Source organism: Cyanistes caeruleus, chromosome 1 (genome assembly GCF_971803275.1).
Source record: "Cyanistes caeruleus chromosome 1, bCyaCae1.hap1.1, whole genome shotgun sequence".
NCBI classification, from domain to species: domain Eukaryota; kingdom Metazoa; phylum Chordata; class Aves; order Passeriformes; family Paridae; genus Cyanistes; species Cyanistes caeruleus.
In genome coordinates, this window is record NC_141701.1 from 38,658,965 (window position 1) to 38,685,167 (window position 26,203).

Below are 26,203 nucleotides of genomic sequence, written 5' to 3' on the forward strand. Positions count from 1 at the left end.
TCAGTTCTAGAGTCTAGCTACAGTTTTCCCTGGAATAGCTTTGGGACACCAAGAAATCAATACTTACTAACAGCACAAGCAGGTCAGGCTCTGAATTCAGTTAATTCTTATGCCAGAAGTAACAGATTATCTGCACGAAAACTGACTCCTGCTACATTTCTATTTAGAATGCACACTTTTCCTTCTTGGGAACATCATAGAAGTCAAGTGAGTTTTGTTTGTTGATAGCAACATCTCCTGGGATATTGATGGGAAGTCTCTGTACCTGTCTCACATGCAGTGATCCTGCTCATTGCCACAGACCTCGCCAACTGTGTGTCAATATTTTATTTTTCACTGCTGAGCAAACTTCTTGAGGTACTTGCCAAAGGATGCTGCAAAGTCTGTTTAGTAGTGCCAGCTCCTTGAATCCTCTCATATTGTCATGAGCCAGGGCCATACAGCACAAATAAATCTAGTGACATCAACATCTTTTGGAGCCCATGGGAAAGATTTTGAAACACTCCTGGTATAACATTCCAGCAATACAGTAGTGAGACTTGCTCTGCATCATCAGAACAGCACTACTTTTCAGCTACCTGATGTCTGGATGAAGAAAATAAACTGCAAAAACAGCTGTTTGGAGTTTTACTGTCAAGAAGCCATGCTAATACTCCAAGGAGAATAGATTTCCAAACCTAATCCTTTAGGGCATGGATCTGCACCTAACTCATGCTAAAAGAAGCATCTGGATTCATTACAAATTTTGGCAGTAAGAAGTTGGTTGAAACTGCAAATGGCTCATTGGGTTCCCTCTTTCAACACTATTTTCTTTGCCTCCTAAAACCTCCAAACTGTAAGCAATGGTTTGCTTTCTAATCCTTAGTATCCTGCAATAGTTTTTCAGTGGAGTCTGCTGTTTTATCACAGCACAGGGGATGAGATGAAGGAAAAGAAAAGCTGCTCCTGTTTTTTCAAAATGTATTATTTATCTCTGTGAATGCTAAGATGGTGGTTAAGAATACAGACACCAGGACAATTAAACCATGTTGTTCATCATTCTCATTTTTTTTTTTTTTTTTTTTATTTTTTTATTTTATGTGTAATTCAATAGATTTTAACTTCAGCTTTCATTTTTGCTAAACAATACCACATATTTTGGCTTCAGCTATTTCTATTTACTTTTAAATATAAAGAATGTTGTTGTTCAGAAGGAATGCTTTCCTGAAAAATTGTTCTTCTATTAGAAAATAATACATGCAATTAAATCAATATGGTTATGTTTTCAAATAACAGAAATTTTAAAAACTAGTTTTCATATGCAAAGAAGTTCCTCCAGACTCATTGCAAAACATTGACATGATTATTTATCAAATACATTAACAATACAATTGCTGAACACAGAATTAATTCATTAAATTAAGTAGATATTTAAAATTCTTTCCAGTTTGGGGTTTTTTTTAATACAGAGAGAGACACTTACTTCACAACCACCAGTTCTATCTCACTGTCCATTCACTACAAATTTCCATAAAAGACCCACTCTAGTAAGGTCTTGGAGCTCTCAAATCCTGCTGTTTCATAAACATCTGCAATCCTTCAGAGGTGATCAGCTCCTTCTTGAGACAGAAGTACAGTATAGACATGTGAATTATTTAATGAGTTATAATGCAGCAATTTTATTTGAAATGTTCTTCAATTCCCTCCAGGCTACCTCATTTCTATTGCAATATGATAACTAATCCTATATTTATTGCTTGTGAGTTCACACAAGTTCCAAGCTAAGAGGCTGGGCAATTTCTCATAAGAAAAAAAGACAGAAGAAAAATCAGATGCCTATCAACAGCCACTATCAGAGCTATGAGTCCCAGACTCCCCTCATCTTTATAACACTTGAGAATGAACTCCTTCAATTTGGTTGGGTGTTTATTGTTTCCTAGCCATAGCAGATCAGTTTTTGCCCTTAGCCTTCAAGATTCTTGTGCAAACTGCTAATATTTACGATTAAAATTTTAAAGTAATTCCTTCCAGAAATGACAGCTCACAGAGAAAATAAATTTATTTCAAAAGTGATATCAAGAGCCTGTCTACTAAACTGCAAAGCCCAGAAGGTGCTGCTATAATACAGCTCCCACCTGCTGAGCAGGGTGAGCATTCTGTTGTGCTCTTTGCTTATGATTTTGTCTATAACCTGTCATCACTGATGTCTTGATGCAACTTTCCAAAGAAAAAGAGAGAAATCATTATGCTATTCATTATGAAAAATTACCTGTTTGTAAGAAACGTTTGTTTGTGACAGCCATAGATTTTTTCTCCACACATTCAAAATTCAATACAATTCTGCTTCCCTCCATTGGTCATCTGCATTGCTGTGGTGGTGATTAAATGTGATTACATAATTGATGTGTCTTTCCCCTTAAGCAAATAAATTTCGAAATGCAGAGTCTAAGTACTTCTACAACAGATCTTTTTGTCAATTTATAATACCAACTGTACATTAAATTACATAGAGCTCCATGCCTCAGTATTGTCTCATGTCTGAGACTAGGGCGGTATTGATGGATTGGTTTTGTGTTCATTTGAAAAAAGCAGGAACTGAAATGTTGAATATTGTGCTGTATTATACATAATAAAAGCAATCCATATAAGTGGCTGAAAATGCAAAGGGAAGTTTTAGTGGAAAAGGTGAAGGCAGTAACATTTTGTCTTCCTGAGGGAAAACTCTTCTGTGAGAGTTATTAAAAGAAAAAAACATTTGATTTTTGCTCTTCTCTCTCAGAAAGCTTGCCTCTATATTTCTAGACCAGCACATTCCCAAGGATCACCCTACCAGCTTCTGACCAAGACCAAAAGCTGGGACTTCCCCAGACTACCCCAGGCACACCATTACCCACTGCAGCCTGTGGGTGGCCAGAGGGCAGGACAGCCAGAAAATCCTGGCCAGAGCTGGACAAACTCACTGGGCCAGTGCTACCAAGGACCAGCTTTATCTCCATAACACCACAAACAACTACACTTCAGATGCCCATGGAAGTTCTGGGAATTTGGCTGAACCACAGGAAGTTGCCAGTCTACAAAATATAGACTGTTGTCACTCTTCAGGGGGCCTGCAGCATTTTCCAGGAATTTTCTGCTCCTCAAAATGCCTGAAGTGTGTGACACATGGGAAAACCATGCCCTGGTCCTGCAGCTCCACCTGCATGCTCCTGGGTGCCGGGTGACTTTTTCCCTGCAGAGCTGAGAGTTGGCCCACATCCAGTTTCTTCTTGAATCCTTCAGAGCTCTCTTGGATTAAATGTACCTATAGACCTCCCTACACCTTGGTCTGGGGCAGATTTTTATTCAAATAAACACAGGAGAAATAATTGCAGGTTGGTCCTAGGGTGACTCTCACCCAGATTAATATGCCAGATGAAACCAGTAAACTAAAAATGAGAGCACCATCACTTAATACTAATAATAGTCCCACTAGTTCAGGCCACAACTCACACAGTCTGCTTAAGTACTTTCTGTGAGTCTCCATCATCACAGTCAAAAACTCAAATTCAAAAGCAGAATGTGAGAAAGAGAAAAAGCCCTTGAACCCTGAGAGAAGCTCTTGTAACCCCACAGCTGATATTTTTCCCACCTAGCTTCTTTGTCTCTTGCTAATGAATGAACCAGCTCAACAATGATCATACAGGTTCCCCTGGGTCTATCCATTTCCCCAGGTCAGTGCTCCTCCTTCCAAAGCTGCTGTATCTTACAGGTCCTGGAGAGCCAGAGAAGATGTTTTCTGGTGCTCATAGACAACACAGGAGCATCCAGGACAGTGGCAAACTAATCATGGGGAGGGAAATAACAGCCTGTGGTTTTCTTACCAGATCCTGAGATCACAAATTTTCTGTTATGACCCTGTTGCTGGAAACTCATGATGTTTCTGGTCTTCCTACTTATTCTTTTGGAGATTCTTCAGGATAGAAAACTGTATCTCATTTCCTTTCCTACCCATAGCATTTCATTCTTCCATCCTTCTTTCAGGAATTACCCTTCACTGCCAGCTGAAGTGATCCTGGTCCACCTTGGCATGCAGAGCAGGCGTGCTCTAATCCTGTGATGCATTTGGCAAATGCACAACAGACCCCCAGCCTCCATCTCCATAGTTTCCTTGGATAAGCAGGCAACCAGGCTGTCATTGATTGAACGCTTGGAACACTTGGAGGGCATGTTTTGCTTAGTGATTGCAAAAATGACCTTCCTTCCACTATGGACAATACCATGGGGCCCTTCTTCGAGCTTCAGGCTGTCCCTCCAATAGGATGGTGTCATCTTTTCACAAATGAACAGTGACACCCTTTAGTGCAGAGGCAGAAACACGCATAGGAGGAGAGTCCTTTCATGGAGTAAATGAGGCATTGCCTCCAGCACTTCAGTCCTGGAGGCAGAAGAGCTCTGTCAGACAGACCCCACAGAGCACATTTACATTGTGGGCAGGGCCAGTGCTGCAACTTCTTGGCTGCCCACAGGGCCAGGGGATGCAGAAGGCACTGTAGCGGCTGTGAAGGTACAGAGAGATTCATGAGTTTGGATGAGTAAAACATGGAGGAAAACATCTACATCCGTATCCATCTACATACAATATTCAAATTTCACTTTTGCTGTTTATAGCCCAAAACCATTAAAATACACAGGATGACAACAAAGTTATTTTTACATTCAATTCATACCTGAATGAATCTTCACCAGATGTGGTGGTAGTATGTAGCACCAAGGAGCAAACAAGGGAACAGCTGGAGAATCTCATGTCTACTGTCTTCCAGAATTCTGCCTCTCCACCCTAGATAAAAGCCAAAGAGCTGCAAGCATGAAGGTACTTCCTCTTTTATTTTTTTTTCTGCACCACTCCAAATCAAATACATTTTACTCTGAAAAGGAAACATGTAACAGACTGGAAAGAAAAATGCTGAAGTCTTCCAGGCCTTTTTGGCACAACTACTCTTATGAAAAAATGCAGGAGCCTAGGAGTGCTGACTGGAAAGTGGCCAGATGTTGAATTCATGTGCTTTTGATATCTGTCAGTGAGTCGGTCATGGCAGTTCAAATACCCTGACTCTTTTGAGAAGGGTCCATTCATCCCAACCTCTACTTTTCAGAGACTCGTCTCTGACATATTAAATGCCTCAAAACCCATACATAAGGTTTTAATTATGGTTCAGATATGGGAAGTATGGATTCTTCAGCAATTCATAGTTTTTTACTGACTGTGAGGTTTAAGAACATGACTCTTCATCTCCTTTTCAGTGATGTTAAGCCATTTTAAAACCCATACAACTGACACCAGGTTCTAATATGAACTGATGTCAGGCATGTATCATAAGGCTGCCTTTAACTCAGAATTGCACATAAAATTAATAAAAAAAACCAAAACCATCCAACAAGGTAAAGAGCTTGACATCTCTTGCTTACACTGATTTTTATGTCCAAGAGTATAACAGGTATTTGTCTGGGATTTTCAGATTCCTCCCATCCTGGCCTAAGTGGTAGTTCTATATATATCTACTCTGTATACATATTTCAGTCCTCAACTTCAGATAGCACAAAATTTCTAGGAGACAAAACAGAAGACATCTGAAGAAAGGCAAAAAATGTAACCTTAGATACAAAGCTTGATGCTCTATGTTCTGCTTATGCTGTGATGTACTTCTCTGCCAGAGTATGACTTTTACTTTTCATAAGTCTGGAAGAACTCAGTCTTATATGTGCCTACATACAAGAAAAAAATACCACCCTATGGTTTGAAAAATGGGGTTAGTGCAACTTTTGTTTTCTAGAGGAAATTCAATGTCATGATAGAGTAAATATATACAATAATTTTGGATATAAATTTTCATGTGACTTCTCTTAATTTTTCTGTTTACTCATTAAGAACAGAATGCATGATCTTCACACAATATAAGTGCATTTTATCAAAATTTCCCTATTCTTTTGCAAAGAAAGAAATATTAATGCAACAGTGACATGGTTAGAAGAAATAAATGGTTTGTGAGGGAACGTTGCATATTTCAATTACAAAGTCCTTTCATTCTATGAGGACATCATGTTCCTCTTGGGCTGGTGTGGTGAAAGAGAAAGAAGCAAGAAAATTTCGTCTTATATTTAGTTAGATGCTAGTTTCTATGGAGACAAGTTTCTCCAGTCATTTTTATTTGCAGGCATTAATAGCGTAAACAATACAGAGCAGCAAGGGTTTAACCCTGGATTGAACCCCATATCGAGCACATTCTGTAGGGAGAAAAATGAATGTCCAAATTGGATACAAGAGCCATTATAGAATCTCATTAACATTCAATCTTGTTAACTGGACTCTGGCAGTAGAAAGCAAAAAAACCTGAAGAGTCACGTATTTTCATACCCTGTATCCTCTTTTTCAAACGTGTTTTGTACAGAAACCTGAGAGGGCAGCATCACCTGCCCTCTGGCTCTCCCTGTACAGCTGATGACACACATTGCTGTGCATTAATTACCTACCTCTGCTTTCACTGGCACCCACAGAGAGGCCGGTGGTTCCCAAGCCTGAGGCCACGACTGGCTATGCCAGGAGAAGTGAAAGCAATGAAATAAGATACCTTTTTTAGTGCAATTGAAGTAATTTGGCATGAATGTGAAGACCCATATCATTTTGTGAATTCAAGTGATCAAAAAGGGGAAAAAAGAGCAGCTACTTTCAAGTATCAGGCGATCAAATTTTTCTGAGAGGTTTTTTTTTCAGACTTTCCTTTCTTCCCTCACTGCACATACTTTGATTTCCATTATATTATTTCTAACTGAACAAACAATTTACAGTGAATATTTAGCTATCCACATGTGTCTCTTACATATGCAGTACTAACTTTCTTGAGTTTTCAGGGATTGGAGGAGGGAAGAGCTGCTACTGTTCAATTGCTCAGTGGCATTATATAACAATACTTTTACCTAAACCCTCAGTTTCATTATATATCTGTTTCATTACATGGAGGAATAAACCTTAAAGAGAAGAAGAATCTCCACAGATGCTGGAAGAAGAGATGTTAACTAAATATTTTTAAATTCACCCATAATATATGAAGATTTCCCAATTAATGTATTAATGTAAGATTACTTAATTAAACTACATTTTCCTGTTTTAACTTTGACAGATACCCCAGTTGCTAAATAAGCAGTTATGCACCTTTTTTTTCTGTTATTCAAAAAATATGACACAGACATGGTGGCCCTAATCTGAAGTAGAAAATAGAGGAATTTGATAGTCAGAGTTAAAAAAGATTTCCAAATATCAGCAAAACGCATAGAAGGGTTCTGCCAAGCACACACACCTTTAAAATGGAAGGGACAAGACACAGTTGATGCTTGCCCAACTGCATGCTTTCAGAAATTCTGTGCTTAATAACTAACTAACTAACTAATAACTTAATAACTAACTGAATCTGTGGAGGTAGGCAAGTGAAATCTGGATTCCTTGTGTCTTCTGGCTGGACTGTCTGGCTCTTGTAGAACATGAACCTGCATGGATGCAGGTCTAACACCCTCTCAACCATGAGGGAGAGCATTGCCATAAGCACTGTTTTTGCATGGCAGCCTTCTGCTCAGCAGAGCCATTAAAAACACCTCTCTCTCTTGATGCTGAGATTTATTTTTTTTCTACCCAGCAAACCACTCCCATAAAATCTGGAGTAGCTTTATATCCCTGAGGCAGCAGCTGCCCTGCAGCATTTGACTGAAGCTGAGCAGAAGGTCCAGGACTGAGGCTGAAGAGCAGACTTGCAGATGAAAAAACAACACATAAACCTCATGTCCTCAATAAAGCAACTCTTAGATAATCAGAATAGACTCTTTTCCCTCATAGTTTGCCATCCTGAAGCTCACAGTTATAGGATGTCATAGAGGGATAATATTTATTAAGGAGTTAATTTGTTCTGACCACTGCCTGTATAATTTCTGGGCATGTATCAGCTAGTTATTTCCTTTTCTCCCTTCACACAGAAGTTCTTGATCATTGGCATACTCATTTGATCTAACCTACACAGGTGATTTCACTTTATAGCTGAAAGCCATCTTTGATTGAATGACAAATTGATTAAGGTTAAACAAAAAAACTTCAACATTTCTAGTTTGTTGGGGTTTTTTTTTGGTAAATAACTAGGCAGATATTAAGACTTAATCTGGAAGTTAAAGGAAGTATTATTACCAAAATTTCTTAACAAGAATATCATAAATGAGAGGGATTCAAAGGGGAAATGTGCTGTGCTGTTATCTTGGAGGATGAGGATCAGTAAAACAGAGAAATACAAAACTCAGTGCAGAAAAGATGGTGGAAACTGCAGCAGGATTTTGTAAATGTCGAGGAAAGGAAAGTGGCAGGTGACAGACTGGTGAGGAGGAGGAGAATGAGGAGGAAGAGAGAGCTGACCTGCACCAAGTGTGTGCAGAAGTTCAGGGAAAGGCCATTCAAGCAAAACTTAAGCCAGGCCAGCTGTTCCCAGGTCAAGTGGGGTTTTGGGGCACTGGGTGCACACAGGAAGGACACCCATCCTGGCCACATGCAACTTGTGGCCAAGTCTCAGTGCAGTGGTGGCTACCCTGTGCAGGATTGGACAGAGCCCATGAAAACAGGGGGAAAAGATGGAAAGAATAAAATAAAGAGTTGGGAAAATAGCACAGCTGAGCTGATGGTGATGAGCCGTATAACAAGTGAGATGGTAGAGGCTGAACAAAACAACATGAGGCTTGATTGACCTTGGAGAGGTGAAAATTCACTGAAAAATATAGAACAGTGGGAGGGTAGAAAATAGTGTGTAAAGAAAATGCAATACATTTGAGCATGTTTTTAATAGCTCAAGGAATTGCTTCCATTTTCAAGAAAAACTTGGCATCTTCATTATGACATACCTCTTTCTATAGATTTATTAATTCTGCTCTCCACTGGGAAAGACTTGCTGTCATATAATTTTAAACCTTTTTTAAATCTACCATAAAATACAGCACAGCATCTCTAGGTAATTAAAGGAGGAGCAGTAAGACTTGTGGACAGGACAAAACTCAGTCACAAAAGGAAGCAATCATCTGACCTTTCTGTTTGGCACAGCCGTACATCTGCATGTTCCAGGTTAGCAAACTGTTGGCTCCCTGATGTGCCTGTAACTCCTCTTTGAAAACAACCTATATCCAGCATATTGCAGCTTTCCAAGAGCTGTGGCAAAGCAATTAGAAAGAAAATTGGCACATTATCGATTGCAAACTTAGCGTGGTCTTAGGCAGTTACTTACAATGATTATACCGCTCCCTTTCTCTCCACTAATTTTCCGCTCGAGTAATCAAGAAATAAGTTTGGATTAAAGGCAGAGTGTATTTGACAACTTTGTTACCCAGTTGTTGTGCTCAGGAATTCAAATGTATCTTATATGTTGGGGAAGATTTTTTCTGGTGCTTTTTCTAGCAAACTCATGTGGCTTGCTGTGACTGTCTCAGTGGTGGCTCCACGGAATACACTCTGGTCAAGCTGATTTTCATGACAGTAAACTCTTTTTTTTTCCTTACTTGGAAAAACTCTGTTTCTTCCCACACTGTCAAAACAGAAAACATGAGTAAAGAGTTTCCAGGCTGATTTCAGCACTGGATGCTGTAAATGAACATGTAATCTGCAAAGAGTAGAGTAGTTACCACCTTTAATTGAGCTTTCCTGTTGCTGCTAACCTACTCTACATAAGACACAAACAACACATAAAATTCTACCTAAAACATAAGCGGTTATTACCAAACAAATGAAAAGCAGCTCTTCTTCATCTCTATGACTAGGAAAAGAATGCTAAGACTTTAGTGAACCTCTACACAGCTGATCCAGCTTCTAGACATGATGAGCACTACTACAGTGCCCCTCAGCTGACAGTGCTTATGAAAGTGGAGATACTTATTTACAAGTCTTTAACACTACATTTCCAGAATTCTTAGTATAATGAGGAAACCCTTTACAAACCAACCTGGAAAACCACCACTCTCTGATGATTTGACCATCTCTGAAATGAAAAGGAGAGCTGAGTTCATGCTGACAAACTCACTGTGTTTCACCATGCCAAAGGGTATATCTGCTCACTGGCTCTAACTCAAGGAAACAGAGACATTGACTTTTACCCAAACTTTGAGAACATCACAAGGTTTTGAGGTAGTCAATGCTTATATCTAAGCTGCACTGGATTTTTCAACATTTGTTTATGTAGCCTAGCACCAGCAGAAAAAAAAAAATCCATCTGGATAATATGTTTTGGATACTGAGAGAAAAGAAATATTTCTTGCAGTCATTGAAGACCTGTAACCAATTACTGCATTCTCAACAGCAGGTAGTTCTTCAGGGGAGGGCATTGAATAATATGTGTTTTCACAGGCAAGTAATGCAACATAAAGGTTTGATAAGAATAATCTTTGGTTTGCAGACGTTAGCACCTGCTCTTCACTTGTGGCAGACCCTAGAGCGATCTACACACTGCACCAAAGGGCCTGAGAGGAGTGGGTAAACTGGACAGAAATGGGCAGTCTCCACCAGCACTTTTTTTCTGATGAGGAGAGAATCTCCTCATTGACCCCCCATGGCTGACCCCCAAAGAACCTTGGAACACATGAACCAGTTGTTCTCAGATAACCCCAGCCAGAGCAGCAACCCACCCAACACCACAGACATTCATGGGTGTGGGGAAACAGGGGCTGCAGAGGAGCTGGACTGCATCAAACCTCCCTACTCTGCTTGATTCAGGTCTCCAGCTGGCAACACCTGCTGCTTCCTGCTGTGCACTGCAATATAAATGGAGACCATTGACCCCAGTCCCTATAGATCAGACAGATGTGCTAGGCCAGGGAAGAAGAGGATGGCCACATGGTCCATTGTTCTTTAGTGGATTCAGCTCCCCAGCCCTTAACTGTACTGGGCATTAAAAATTGACACATCAAATGGAGAATGTAGTTATTTGGGAGACAGGGATGTACTGAGTTCACATGGCTGTTTTATCAGTGTTGTTATTTTCTACTTCTGCTCTGGTTTATTTTACTTTTCAGCCAGCAGAAACTGCAGCATCTGCCACCCCAAGGAGAGCCCCTGTCTGGAGAGTCCCTGCCTCTCCCCACAGTGTCCATGTTCTGCAGCAGAATCATTTCCTGGGTCAGGCTATGGAAGTGCTTGGAGAGGAGGCAGGTGAAGTCAATTCCTACAGATCTGCTCCATGTCTGTCCCACTACAGAACCCCCCTCAAATTAAACATTTTTTCTCTTTCAGCTCTACACACTGCTGTGACAGCACAGGGAGGCTTGAAATGCTGATATTTATTCTCTCACAGCAATGTCCACACAGAGTTTGCTTACTCAAGCATTGTACAAGAAGGGTCTAGCTCTGCCTACAATGCTGCAGCTGTATCGAGAGAAAGGAGATGTGGCTTGCTTGGCCTTTGTGTGGGATGGCACAGCAGTGTTTGAAGAGGCCTCTGTTCTCTCTCAAATAATAGCACTGACAGCTTATTCAGAGTACTTGATAGGGACAGCATCAACAGAGGATGATGCTAGTTCTGAACCTGCTAGTTCTGTGCTGGAACACAGAATTTTGCTGTATTTCTTGGATTTTTTTCAGTTTCCTAATGGATGATCCCCATAATGTCACCAGAGGTATTGTCTGAAGAAAAGAGGAAAGGAACCTGAAAAGCTATCACATGTACAACAACAACAGCAAAAAAAGGCTAACAGCTTCCACGTGACAGTAAAAACAGCTCACTAACGTATTTGGCAAGAAGAACAGGACTGAAGCAAATAAAACCCATTTCCTCAGAGGTGATTAAACAGAACTGTGCTGCAGGTACAGTTAAGCACAGTTAAGGTTTCAAGCACAGTTGTAAAAACTTGAACATTGGCTGTTCCCCAGTGTCTGTGTCCTTACCTCCTCCTGCAGCATCTGGATATTGCAGGTTCACTTCAAATTAAGCTGTTTCAAAGTAGCCATGCTCCCTGAAATGTGAACGTTTATATTTAATGATTTTTGGTTTTTCTCAGGTTAGTTAAATAATGACATATGCTAAGAAGGATTTTATTTGTTATTAAAATTACTTGGTTTTACTGGTGAGGATTTTAAAAGAAAGATGTAGAAAAATGAGACATCAATTCAGGTCCTGAAATGACCTAGGCATTTCTTAACTTTCTCACAGTTAATACCTCATAATCCCTTGACTGCTAGTTAATCTAATTTTCGTGCTAGGAAAAAAAAAATGGAAATGAATGATTCATTTTTGTGTTGAAGGGATTTTATTTTTTAATATCACTGGTGAAGACAATTACTTGCAGTCTTCTCAAATGGTAGAACTATATAATAGGACTTGAAATATTAAGGCAAATTAATGCAGTCACAATTGCTTGCATTTACTCCTTTTGTCAACAATATGAGTAAGTGATTAAACTATTTTCTATGATATTTTCTTTTGAGCAGGGGAACATAATATTGGAGAATATGTTTCTTCAGTCTTCACTGACAGAACAGATATATAATTTTTGTCAAATCTACCATTGATCTTTGACCCAGACTTGAAAGTCAGGATTTACTGAAATATTTAAGTTCCTTTAGATCAAAATAGCAACCCTTCTTAGATGGACAATTTTAAAAATCTATCAGAAATCACAGATAATTTTGTTATTTATAGATGTTATCTTTTTTATATCATGACTAACTTGATTGCTTGCAACTGGTTCTCAGTTGTCAATGATCATGAATTACTCTATAGACTAATTCTTTTCAAAAATAGCAGACTGATCAGAATAGTGTAATAAAAATTATTTTGAGATGAAGAAAGAAAAATGTATCAATTTTTTTATGATGTTACAAAAGCATAATTTTCTTGGAATTTCTTACAAATTTTTTATGAGAATTTTTTTTTTCCCCACTGGAGAAAATTCTCTGCAGTATCTTCTAGAAAAATCCAGTCAATAGGAAATGTTCTCTATCTTTTTTTCCTTATAAGATCCAATATAGTATTTTATAACTCCTCCATTATATCTCTTACTACCCATAAGGCAAAAAGGAAGAAACAAATACAATTCTTCATACAGTTTTAAGTGAAATGATAATCTCAGAAACACAAGAGCTTCACTTAAGTTGAACTTAACATTATCTTGGAAATACAATCCATTTTCTGTGAGTTCATATAAACATGTCTAAACAGTTGAAGGGAGGAAAGGACAAGTATACACCCAAAATCCTCAGATGGCACTTGCCATATTTTGTGGTTCAGTATTGCTGTTGGAATCTATTTATTATGCACTATTAAAAGGGATCAGCTTTCAAAATTTTAGATTTGAGTGTACAAGAATACTGTAGGAAGATGCTAAGCAGAATAGAAAAACTAGTTTTCCTATAATGTTAAAGGGGCTTTTTACTCCTGAATAGTTTTTATATGGCATTGCAATCTGTTCTGTTAAAAATTAGATCAGACAAATTTATAACAAGAACAGGAAGACAGTATTTAGTGAGGAGTGAAGACAATAGAAGATACCAGACTCAATACAAATCTGAGCTTATTTTTCTCCAATAAAATTTTCATAGAAAATAGTTTGACACGATAGATGAAAGATGCTGAAGTTTACCAATCACACAATTGCAAATATCTTAGAAAAATAAGTTTCACTGCCATTATTGCTGTAGCTTCTGTGTGGATTATACAAACTTTAGGAGTCCAGTAACATGTTTTTGATCTCCCTGGATTACATGCTGAAGTAGGGTTCTCTAAATAATTCAAGAATTATAAGAATTCAAGAATATTCTAAGAATATTCCTTGCCACACGAAAAGCATCACCTAAATAAATGGTATCCATGTTGCAGGCAGCTGTAAAAACCATGGAGTATTCAATTCAATGAGTTCTTCACTACTGCAATGTGTTGAAGGTGGTAGAAATGATGATTACACAAAAAACTGAGACTCAGAGCTGTTTAAGACAGTTAGAGTCAGGAACACATTTTTTAAAGAATATTCATTAAGATGAACTGACTAGGGCTAGTATTGGTACATCAGGGTTTCCAGCTTTCCTTTTTCAATAAAAAGTTTCCAATTTTTTCAGTGTTCTACACAGGGAGGTGACTCCCAAACAATCTTCCATATCTTTTCATATCTAAATCAGCAGTCATTATAAGTGGTCTTTACCATCAGACAAGGAAATGTGTATGTGGAAGAAGACAACAGCAGCTGCTGAGCAGCACCCACATTATTGTGAGCTCTAATATGGATGGGGCAGGGCACAAGGGTTGCAATAGGAGGGTAAGGTTCTCACATTCCTTGAAAACACCTGCAGGGATCCACAACAGATCTGATAGGTATTCCCTTGCTCTTTTTAATTTGCTTTACACCCAGAGGATTTTCTTTTAGGCTCAAAACAATAATTTGCTGCTTCTAAACAATTTTCCCTGCTTTGAAAAACATATTCACATATCAACCAAGATATAATTACTGTTGTTTCGAGGGCTGCAGGTTAAATCAATATAAGATTAATCCCCTTTGGTTGAAAAAACACTTCATACTGTTACTAAAAAATAATTTTTGCTGAATAAAAATATTTAACTAGATTGAAAGTTAATTGCTACAAATATTTTAATTTCTGTTGTTTGGAGACTGAATTCAAGGATCCTGAATCATAATAATTAAAGTATTTTTACTGTTTGTATCCCTTCAGTATCAGGCAATGGGCCACAGCAACAAAAAATTTCTAGTAGCCCCAGATTTATTTAGGAAATAATTACATAGCAGGTGTGAGGAGGCTGGTAAATTCAAGGAGAGCAAGTGCAAGGTGGTGCATCACAGGGCTGTGATATGTGTGATTCCAGGCAGGCCACAGAAGTGGGGAATCCTAACGCTGAGGAGAATCAAAATAAATTTGGAGGAACTCCTTCATCCCCTCATTTCTGTGAGCATAATTTTGGACTAATAGCCTCACAAATTTCTGTGGGAATTGTTCTGTACAGTACAAACTTAGCTGAACCCTAACACACGTTTTGCCTGTGAATATTTAAATGTACCTGAGATAGGCTGGGATTTGGTTGGGAACAGCTAAATCAGTGTTCTCATGTTATCAGCACTTTGAGTCTAGAGTGGGAGCAGAATGTATTAAATGAATATTCTCCAGTGTACATACAGGCTGGTCGCTGGCTAAGATGCCTGGATAGTAGAACAAATTCAGATTAAACTGCAATATATATTGGCCAGCTGGAGCAGCAAGTTTTGCAGACAACAGTGTATGGTTTTCCTTTAGAAAGAAGTTTAAGAGGGAATGGAGTCATACAGTCCAGGCCTGCAGACATCCTCACAAAGCACTGATGAAATAAAAGAGCAGCAAGCCAAGTAAAGGGCAACTTGCTGCTGTACAGGGCAAGTTGCAAGTGCTGCAAACACGATATGAAGATCCAGTTAGGCATCTTTTGTTAAGAGGAAAAGATTCATACTCTGGTTTGAATGCAGGTGAATGGATATGCCCAGAAATCCTGTTCTGAAGAAGCAAACTCAGTGCAAAATGTGTAAAACCTGTTACATGTCTAGGTGGCATTGCTGAAGGAGTCAGAGTTACTCCAAAGTCTAAAGCTGCACCATTTACATTTCAAACACATGTTTCAGTATACTGTAGTGGGACTAGGAGCATGCAGGACTTATCCAAAAGTTATGCAGGTGACTAGAAATCTCCCCATTTACGTGGGTCTGGTTGAAGCCCCAGGTCTCATAGAAAATGAGCCATGTCCAGACTCCAGAGCAAGTGTAGGATAATATGGGGAAAAGGGGAAAGCAGCACATGTACAGATCCTCTGTTAAATTAACAAAGGAAGCAGCTGGTGAACCAACCCACAGAGCTTTGGACTTCTCAGGGTAATTAATCTTGTATAAAATATGGAGCTATGAAGAACGAAAAGCTAATATCATGGCAGAGTCCTAAGCATCTGCCACCTGAACCTGACATAGTAACACCACAGCCCTAATTCTGGGTTTATCAGTACATGTCAACAGGAGGCACTGCTCCAGTAAAATGCAGGACAAGAAAAATATGCTCCACCTGAATATAGACTTTAGCCAAATAAAAATGTTAGAAAATATACAATAACATCCCTTAACACTAAAATAAGAAGTAAATTCAGCCCAAAATTAAACACACAAACAATATTTTTAAACATTGTTTTCCATCTTTTATTTTTATGTTGCCTTGTGGTTCAAGTTTATAATTTTGTTCTAGACAGTATTTTGCTAAAAATATTAAATGAACCAGAAAGAAGTACAAGTCTTGTACTTATTCATCAACTCAATGAAAGCAAGGTGTAATAGTCCTAGCCATATCCTGAAAACTTAATCTTTGCCATAGTTTCCCTTTAAGTCTGGACTATTGAAAAGTTGTGCTCCCAGAGAAGCCACACAGGCCAACTCTAACTGTTGTGTTTACTAATTTTAATTTGTTTTTCTGCACTTTGGTAGAAAAACAGATTAGTCTCATACAGAGAACAGAAGACAGCTACTTTTAGAGGAGTAGTTTTCTTTCTTCTCTCTGTAAAAATTAAAGAGTAGCAGTGTGATGTTAGCCAAACAATGTTGTTTCTCCTCACAAATAAACAATTTTGCTTTGTTCATCTTCTAACAAGCATATTGTGGGTAACTTCCTAATCAAAGGTTCTCTCTTTTCCCTTTAAAAATCAGTTTTTGAAAATGTCAGTCTTCTACAGGCTCTCCAAATAATGCACAAGAAAGCACAAAACGTTTTCTTTTGTTAAAAACTCCTGCCTGATCTTAATAAAAAACAAACATACCACAAACAGCTAAAATTCAAAAAGAGAGTTATCATTGCAAAATCTCTTTTCTATGTTTGCAAAATCCCTTTTCCATGCTTAACAACACCGTCCTCTCCTAATACATCAAACCCCACTAAGAGGATTGTTCTGTATATGAGACAATAAACAAGATCCTGAAAACTACTGTTTGAAGAATGTGGTGATGCATCCCATATAAGAAAACATAAGCTGTGTGGTAAAGAGAGAGGGCAGGTTTCGCAAAAAATAAAGTCTTACATTGTGCCTTGATTGTACCTGATGAATGACAGTAGCACCAAAGTTTTAGCTTCATGTAAGGTGAAAAAAACATAATCTCCCTTTACCTATAACACAATTTTGCCTCAGATTTTTGTTGAAATGCATGATTTTGAACTCCATAGGGTCAAGGTTATTTTCATGCCAGCATGTATTGGAGACACTCAATGGATCAGGTGTCTCAGGAATGTTTCAGCTCTAGCTTACTTTTGCCAGTCCACTCCAGGTTTTCCCATGATTTATGGCTTCATCCCAGTGGGGTATGTAAAGCCAAATTACTGATCCCAGTTTTAGCCAGAAAGGATGGGAGTACTCCACAGCTTGTAGCTACTTTATTGCATCAGAAAGAACAAAGAAGGGGATTGGCAAACTTCTTATCCCAAGAAACTCCCTTTGTGAAGCCCAGATCAAGAGACATAGAGACGTACAGATTCCCATTTTGTGCCGCCTCTGCTGTTAGAACCTCTGGATTTCCCATGCCTGAAATCTGGCAACAATGCATAATGAAGAGTAAAATGCTGCTGTGTTTTAGAGTTAAGGAAAAGCATTTTCAGAAGGAGTTCTGTTCAACAAGCCATGAGAAGATTAAATTTTTGTAATCTATTTCCTTCCTACTCTTCTTAGTTTATGCTACAACCAGGGGGCTGGGTGGGAGGAGACACAGCCAGGACAGGTGACCCCAGCTGACCAAAGGGATATTCCAGACCATGTGGAATCATGTTCAGTATAGACACAGGGGGAAGAATGAGGGTGGGGGGGATGTTTGAAGTGGTGGTGTTTGTCTTCCCAAGTCACTGTTATGTGATGGAGCCCTGCTCTCCTGCGGATGGCTGAACACCTGCCTGCCCATGGGACACACTGAAATAATTCCTTTTTTTGTTTGTGTGTGTCCCTTTGGCTTTCCCTGTTATGCTGTCCTTGTCTCAACCCATGAGTTTTCCAGCTTTTACCCTTCCAACACTCCCCCCAATCCTTCTGGTGAGGGAGCGAGCGAGCAGCTGTGTGGGGCTTGGTTAATGGCTGGGGTTAAACCACTACAAAGACACATTTTTATATTAGCTATTGGAATGTGAGATGAATAGGCATATTAATCAAAAAAACCCACCTCATGATTATAGGAGGAGCAACAGGCACTAATGCTCTGCAGGTGAGAGTTAATGTCACAATTAAATAAACAATAAAAGAGAAACTCTGCCAGGGAGAGGAGCTGGTGCTGGCTTCCCTTCCCCAGAGAGCTGCCCAGTTAAAGCCCATTCACGGAAGGAAAACAGAAGGAATTGAGACAGACTCCAGTGAAATTTCATACCCTTCCCATAAAATGCTTTTTTGCTTTCCTGACTCCATGGTAACATATCAGTCAGTAATACCAAAGGGGAAAAGAGTAGTAGCCAAAAGTAATAGAACTGTGGAGGAATCAGGCCTGTGTTATCAGACAGAAAGGTAATCAAGTGGGGGTTGTTGAGGTGAAAAAGTGGATGTCACCTTGGCAACCTGAGATAAACTCATGAAAAATGTAATGGGTACCCTATGAGGGAGAAAATGACATGCAGATTAATATTGAATCAAGATGCTTTTATTCAGTGTAGGTAAACAATTCTCCAAGTGATATGAATGCATAAAATATTTCTTTATTCTCTTTCTAGAGTGGCCTACACATTCTAGTTATCACTGACACATCAATGTGTTAAACAGGTCAGAGAAAGAGGCATGGAAACTGATGCTGATTAAATTTTATTCAGATTTCTGGAAAACAGTACTACAGGGGGTTGTTGCCTATTTTATTACTTTTTAATTTGGTTTCCTAATCTGATTTTTTACCTGATAGAAGAGGGATGAAAACAAAAGGTTTATGATTAATATTTGATGGAACAGTTAGGAAGTGTTTTTCCAGTAAAAGATTTGCATTTTTCTCTTATTCTTTAAAGTTCTGGCTGTGGGTTCTTTCTTGAGTTTTAATTTACCTGACAGAGATTTGGGAGCTTGATGAGAAATTCTCTTTTCCCTTTTGTGCATTCAGTGTAAGACTCGCACAACAGGGTTTTTTTCAGTCTGAAAAACAGCCCAGAATAAAATATAATTTCAGTGCCTGAATAGTTGAGGCTGAAACAAAATTCCTTATGCTGTTGAGATGTGGAATACCAGCTTCCTGACAAAGCCTGGTTCGGTTCAATATCCTGGTGATAACCAGGAAAGAAACTCAGTTGTGTGAAAGCCCACGCACAAGTTGTCATATATAAATTCATAATAAAGCCTTGTCATCAGCATGGGAGACATTGAAATGTAAATTATATCAATTTCTTAAACTTTAGGCATAGGTTTTTCTTTGTTTATATTTTTTCTGATCTTTGCCTGTATTTTAGCATCACCCTTTAGCACCCATTATTCATTCACATCTGGACACATTGTGCATGCACTGCTTATTTTTTAATGCATTGTGAGTTAATATTTTATTCTTTGAAATTTTTAAATGTTAAATCCCATTGTTCCACTATAACTATTCCTCTGCTACTTTTATAGACAGTTTCCTCTTTAGCTTAGCTGCAGTAGGTTTTCCTTTAAGTTGAACAAGAAAAAATACTGATGGAATCAAACTAACTGGCTAAAAAAGGTACTGCCATATAGCAAAGAAAACATTAGTAGTTAATATGTATAAAGGTGTACTTCAAGCATTTACATAGTCAGATTTTAAAGACCCACCAAAGGATCGATTTTGGCTGTTTATTCTGATTCCCTGAGACAGGTCAGGAATTTTGTCTGTCAGTTTCCAAATCTATCCCAAGGTCCAAGCTAGGCTGTTAGTGAGCAATCTCCCATTGATTTTCAGCTAAAGCTGGAAAACTATGAAGAGTGCAGCACAAGGCCTTAGGTTAAAAAAAAACCCCTCACATCTACCATTTTTCACTTAAATATGTATTTGAAGTTAAAACTTGTTTTGTAGACTCCAGTTTAGGAAGGTATCTCTGTTCAGAACAACATTTGACTCTCTGTAAAGACTCATAGAGCAATGATTTAACAATTAATCCTTATATTAAAAGTACCTACTTCATCTTGCTTATCAGACTTGACAAACCATAAATTTTCAATCCACTGGTAGCATTCTACACCCAAAGGAAAGCATCTGCATATGTCTTTCTTTGGGAATAATATTTGAAGTTAGGATGTATAATTTAGTCTAGGCAATAGCTTTCCTCTTCCACACAAATTGATTGCCTCTGGCCGGGAAAAGCCAGACTTCAAAAGAGTAAATATATAATAAAAGCAGTTGATTGAAATACTGGTGAATTTTCTATAACATCTATAATGAAGTCTTTAAAACAGACCACATAGTTTTGGGATTTTTCTTCTTCTTTTTCTTCAGCCCGGGGACTGAAGCCTACAGTTGTGTACACCAGCTCTTGCACCAACCCTCCAGGTCCCTACCAGTGTATTTATACACTTGCTGTTGGGGTTGCTTCCAGGCACCAAAGTACATCCCCTCCCTCCAGACACAATTTTTTTTTTCCCAAAACACACCAGGCAATAATTTAATGCTCACCTCCCACCTCTGTGTTTGGCCCATGACAGAGCTGTTTTCAATGCCAGCTACATGAAAGACCATCATTTTCCATATACCTACACAAGATTGGGGCAGAATCTCTTCTGGCTCCTGTCTTGTCTGAGGAACAATGAGAAAACAGGAGAGACAAATACACTGTCTTGGACTCAGAGGAGGATTTTATTTCTTTTGCATTGCACAAGCTAAATCCAGCAAGGAAGCCATGTCAACATTGGAATAAAGAGGTGACAGGAATGCTATAGAAGGATGTTGAAAATTAGAAAAATTGCAGATTTTGCAGCATCTGACAGTCCAACTCTCTTAGCAGACAGTCAGACTGTTTGAAGTTAGTAACTACAGTTGTATCAGCAGCAGGGAGGCAAACACCTGCTTGGTTCTTCATAGATCTGGTCAGTGACTTCACTTACTTATTTGAAAGCAAATTCAGAAGGTCAGACTTAGTATGAGTACACATTAATGCAAATTTTCATTGTTTTACTAATTGCAAGAATCTCACCCAGACAAGAAATTAATGAAGAATTTAAACTGGAGAAGCTGGAGAAAAAGTACATCATGTCTATTTAGCATTTTATTCAACTTTTCATCTGTTCCTGTCATCAGAACAAGCCTGTTGGCAAAATATTTTGGTGTTTTTTAATATGACTAGCAAGCAGTACTATTATGAAGAAAAAAGTGTATACCAGTATATTAAAAGCTGATATGTTGGCATGCATTCCTGGAGATACCTTTTTTTTTTCCCTTCTTTAATGTTTGTTCTTACAAATGTTGATTTAAAATGCCTGCAAGTCTAATCTAATAATAGGAGAGATTCAACTGCTCTCATAAGGAATTTCAAATACTACTAGGGCCAGAAATTGTAGTTAAAAAAAAAAAAAAAATGCGCACACACAGGAAAATAAAGAGAACAAGAGCAGCATTTACAGCCTCTTCTTACTGTCTGCAGAAATATTTTTGGTACATCGGTATGTAATCCAAACTTGCTTTCCTAAGTGATTACAAATGATGTATAGAGGGTTCCAACAGAATTTCTCATTTATCAGGCAGGTCAGGATGGCCGAGCGGTCTAAGGCGCTGCGTTCAGGTCGCAGTCTCCCCTGGAGGCGTGGGTTCAAATCCCACTCCTGACAGCTTCTTTATGATGCCGAGCTCAGCAGTGCAGTTGCCACGCCTGAAGGACAGGATGTCATTCCGAGGGACCTGGACAAGCTCAAGAAGTGGATCCATGAGAATTTCATGAGGTTTAACAAGCCCAAGTTCTGGTGCTGCACCTGCAAACCCCTTCCTCAACACAGGCTGTGGGGGATGAACAGATCCAGAGCAGCTCTGCAAGAAGGACATGGGGTGTTGGTAGATGAGAGACTGGAAATGACCCAGCAATGTGCACTCAGCCCAGAAAGCCAAAGTGGCCAGCAGGGATAGGGAGGGGGTTCTGCCCCTCCACTCTGGTGAGACCCCACCTGGAACCCTGCATCCAGCTCTGGAGTTCCCTTTAGGAAGGACACTGACCTGCTGGAGCAAGTCCAGAGGAGGGTCACCAAGTCGAACAGAGGGATGGAGCACCTCTCCAATAAGAAAAGGCTGAGAGAATTAAGATTATTCAGCCTGGAAAAGAGGCTTTGGAGTGACAGTATTGTGTGCTTCCAGTACCTGAAGACATGAAAGATAGAGCAAGATTATTTTTACAACAACATGTAGTGACAGGACAAGGAAGAATGGGCTCTAACTGAAACAGAGTAGGTTTAAGTTAGATATTAGGAAAAAAAATCTTTACCGTGAAAGTGGTGAGGCAGTGGAAAAGGTTGAACAGGGTAGTTGTGGATGCCCTTTTCCTTGAGGTGTTACAAACCAGGTTGGATGGGCTCTGTGCAGCCTGGTTTAGTTGAAGGTGTCCCTGCCCATGGCAGGGGAGTTGGAACAAAAGAATTTTAAAGGTCCTCTTCCAACCCAAATCATTCTATGATTCTATGATCCTTTGTGTCTGTGAATAAAGAAATATAAGTAGAGAAATATAACAATATAGGAAATTTTGGTACTTTTCTGCATTATTATAATGAGGCATTTTAAGGGCTATCAGACTGTGCAGAAAGATTGTGGAAGCTCTATCACTTCCTATTACAATTGCATAGGGATTAATAAGCCTGTAGTCATGGTTATGCTATACGGAATAAATGACGAATATTTAATTTCTTCCTCAGCCTGATGGAAGAATAAGACTGAACAATGAAAAATTTGTATATTTTTCATACAAAATGGCTTTCTGATAAAGCTATAGCAATACAAATGCAGAAAAGTTGTGTATCACTCAGATCCTGCAGAAAAAGAGGAATGTAAATTGGGCAGGTTTTTGCAGATGAAATTGCCATGTATTATGGTAATGACAACACTTAAGGTGCCCTATGGGTTTCTCTTCAGTCTGGCATAATCATTCCCTCTGAATAGGCTCCTGAATGCTATTCCTGGAATAACTCTAAACCTGGAAGGTCCCATCCTCTTTTGCCTTTTAATTCCATCTCATGTCCCCAGAGTTTCCAATTGCAACCCAGACTGGGACACCATTCTTCATGGCACCTGACCCACAGTTCCTGCATGTGTTCCACACATTCACCATCGTTTGGCTGGTCTAGTTATGCCATGGTATCCCACCACCAAAATAACAGGCACCACCTGATTGATATGCAATGCTATTATCCATCAGCATCTCAAAACAGAAGAGGATAAAAATCTGGTCCAGAGAGCTGGGACCAGCAGTCTTGCTTATGGTTCTTCCAGTGCATCTTCGCCTCATGCAGGGATAATCCTTGGGGCTTTGAAATGTAAATCAAGCTACATTAGAACAAGCTCTTTGCAATATTTCTACCTCCATCACAGATTTTTTTTTTTCCCAGTTTGATTTCTAAGGCCTTGAAATGTATGGTAATTGAGAGATTTGGTCTGCTTACTTGTGCAGAGCTTGGGAGGCAGGAGGAGGCAAGCAGGAACCTTGGTGTGATGAGAGAGCCCGGGCACACGGGCTGGGCTATATTTTATTATAAAACAAAAGATTTCCATCTTGGGCAATCACAAGATTTCTGTTCAGAGAATGATGGAATAATGAAATGATGGGATGAGGGAATGATGGAACAATGGAATGATGGAATGATGGAATGATGTCCATCCGTGATGGAAAATGATGTCATCTAACCTCACAACCCAAGTAGCAAGATTGTCCTTTGCACACCCATCCCATGGATGCAGGCAGCTTGCATGACACCTCACTGATTTAGAAGTATCTAAAGAAGTTTTAAACAAACCCGTTTAAATTGCATCAATAAAAATCTCAGGGCTACTTTTCTCCTTTATGTTTTCATGCATTCCCTTGTGGAATTAAGGTGTTCAAGAAAAGTGATTACTGCACACTTAATTTGACAAATTTTATGAATTAGGGGGATTGGTTTGGTGGTTTTTAAGTAACATTTCATAGATCAAAAATTCAAGAAGCCTGGCATACTCTGTAACTTGTACTTCAGAGTTTCACTGCTTTAGGGAGATTTGAAGCCAGGAAGTAGAAAGCCAAGTTTAATCATATGTTCTTTGGTACTTTCAATTGATCTGTTATGCCACTTGGGATGTATACATTGATTACTCTCAAAGTCCTGTTTTCTGAGCAGCCCTATATGGAATTCAAAATAATCAGTGTTCATATTAAATTATTTCAGAACTAGAGAGGCTGTAAGTTGTTTTATGAAGTACCAGGTTTTTTTTTTGTCATCACCTGTTTTAACATTCTTTCAGTATTATTTTTCTGCTTTATTATTTCTCTTACTGCAGGGAAACATGCTCTCCTGTGATTTTTCTTTCAGCCTTCTCAAAGAGGAATCATGCAACGTGCCTGGCTCTTCCCTCCAGCTACTCCCTGAAATATTCATATTTTAATTTGTGTACACATTCATTCCTCTATTTTGCCACATACTTTTCTGTAGCTGTATGACCTTCAGCCCAGGCTTTCAACAGGGGTGTCTTGCTCTACCTGAAATATCTGTCAAGGATTAATGTGGAGGAAGAGACCTAAATGGGATTGAGGGGGTTCAAAAACTGTTACTTCAGACGAGATCAGCGACAGTAAGTAATTTCTACTTTGTGCAAAAGGTGATCGAAGACAGATTAGGCTACACCATACCTCAGTGTTTTTCTGGGTGTGAGAAGCACAGGCAAGCATGCCTTCTGCAGCCTGATCACAGAATAAAAGCATTATGGGCTGCAACACTGGGATTGTGTGCTCAAACTATTAAAGAGCTCCCTCCTTCACCTTGAAACTCTTGATTAATGGCTTAATTACAAAAAAATCTTCTAAAGAGAAACCTGGTAACAGAGATTTCTATTATCTAATAGAACAAGAACCCATGGAGGGAAGGCTTATTACTATGTTTTTATCCTGTTATTAGGAGTATGGTAGAATTGTCAATAGTGATCCAGATTAAGCAGAAGTATTTGCTTAACATTTCTAGTTGTTATTTGATACAATACAGACAATTGATTCCTCACCTCTGATGATAATAATACTATTATTATATTATTGTAATACATTGAAACAGGAAATACTAGACAATTTTAAATAGTTGACGCCAAGAATTTGCATTTAAGAGCTTTAAAAATGTTTAAGAACTATATAAGCAATTTATTTTGACTTCAAATATTCTTTAGAAATTTTTAAGATTACATTGTTTTGAAATTTAAAACAAGTAAACTGAACAACAAGCTGTTCCAGGCTTGTCAATCTGACACTGATCTGAATCACATAAAAAGCATATTAGTCTGATAATAAAAAACTGGAAGAGTAGAACAAATAACAAAAAAAAATCCAGAAAATAGGTATTTTATAAGTTTAGTATAAACAAATGAAACTGATGGAATATGCCTGCAACTTTGTAAGGCATTTTAATAGGTGCAAAATGATGTCTTGATAAGTAGAACAAGATTGGAGGTACAAAATCTAGAGGAAATACCATAACCATACTTGCACAACAGAGAACGTGAGCTGCAGATGTGTCCTGAAATGAGCCTACAAGTATGACTGATATTCAGCTGGAAAAAATAGGATTAATACAGTCTTCCAATGTTTAAACAACAAAGTACATTGTTGGAGTTTCTGAACTTATTACTGTGGTAACTTGCTACTGAAACACCACCATCTGAAGAACAACATTGACAACAGAGGAAAGCACTGAAAAATACAGGAATAAATAAGGATAGAGAAAGAATGTTTTAAGAAAATGTGTAAGTCTTTCATTCAATTGAGAAGTATGTCTTCAACTTGATTTTCATATCAAAACCTGATGGCTCAAATACTTCACCTTAGGAGAAAAGACAATAATGATCAATAGGGGTGAGCTAGTTGGAAGTTTTGGCAAATTTTCTATCACAAGAATATTTGTTTTTCAAGGCTGGAAGCAATATTGTAAAGCAATATTGTAAAGTTTGATGCTTGCTGCCTATAAAAGCTGCGGTCCCCAGCCATATTAAGCTTTGGAGAACAAGTATTTTGAGTGACTTCTGAGAGGTAGGAATATTCCTTATCTTACAGCAAATACAGCTTGGTTACTGGTGA

The 26,203-nt window shown here is 38.7% G+C and overlaps 1 long non-coding RNA gene and 1 other non-coding gene across 2 annotated transcripts; one reads left to right on the forward strand and one right to left on the reverse strand.

Moving 5' to 3' along the window:
- Nucleotides 1-1,027: 1,027 nt before the first annotated feature.
- LOC111924762 (uncharacterized) lies at nucleotides 1,028-9,881 on the reverse strand. Its single transcript, XR_002861851.2, has 4 exons — nucleotides 9,749-9,881; nucleotides 9,063-9,184; nucleotides 4,686-4,795; nucleotides 1,028-4,514 (listed from the first exon to the last, which is right to left on the reverse strand). It is a non-coding gene; the product is annotated as an uncharacterized LOC111924762 (long non-coding RNA).
- Nucleotides 9,882-21,663: 11,782 nt separating this feature from the next.
- On the forward strand, nucleotides 21,664-21,746 carry TRNAL-CAG (transfer RNA leucine (anticodon CAG)). The gene has a single exon. It is a non-coding gene; the product is annotated as a tRNA-Leu (tRNA).
- The last annotated feature ends 4,457 nt before the right edge of the window (nucleotides 21,747-26,203 follow it).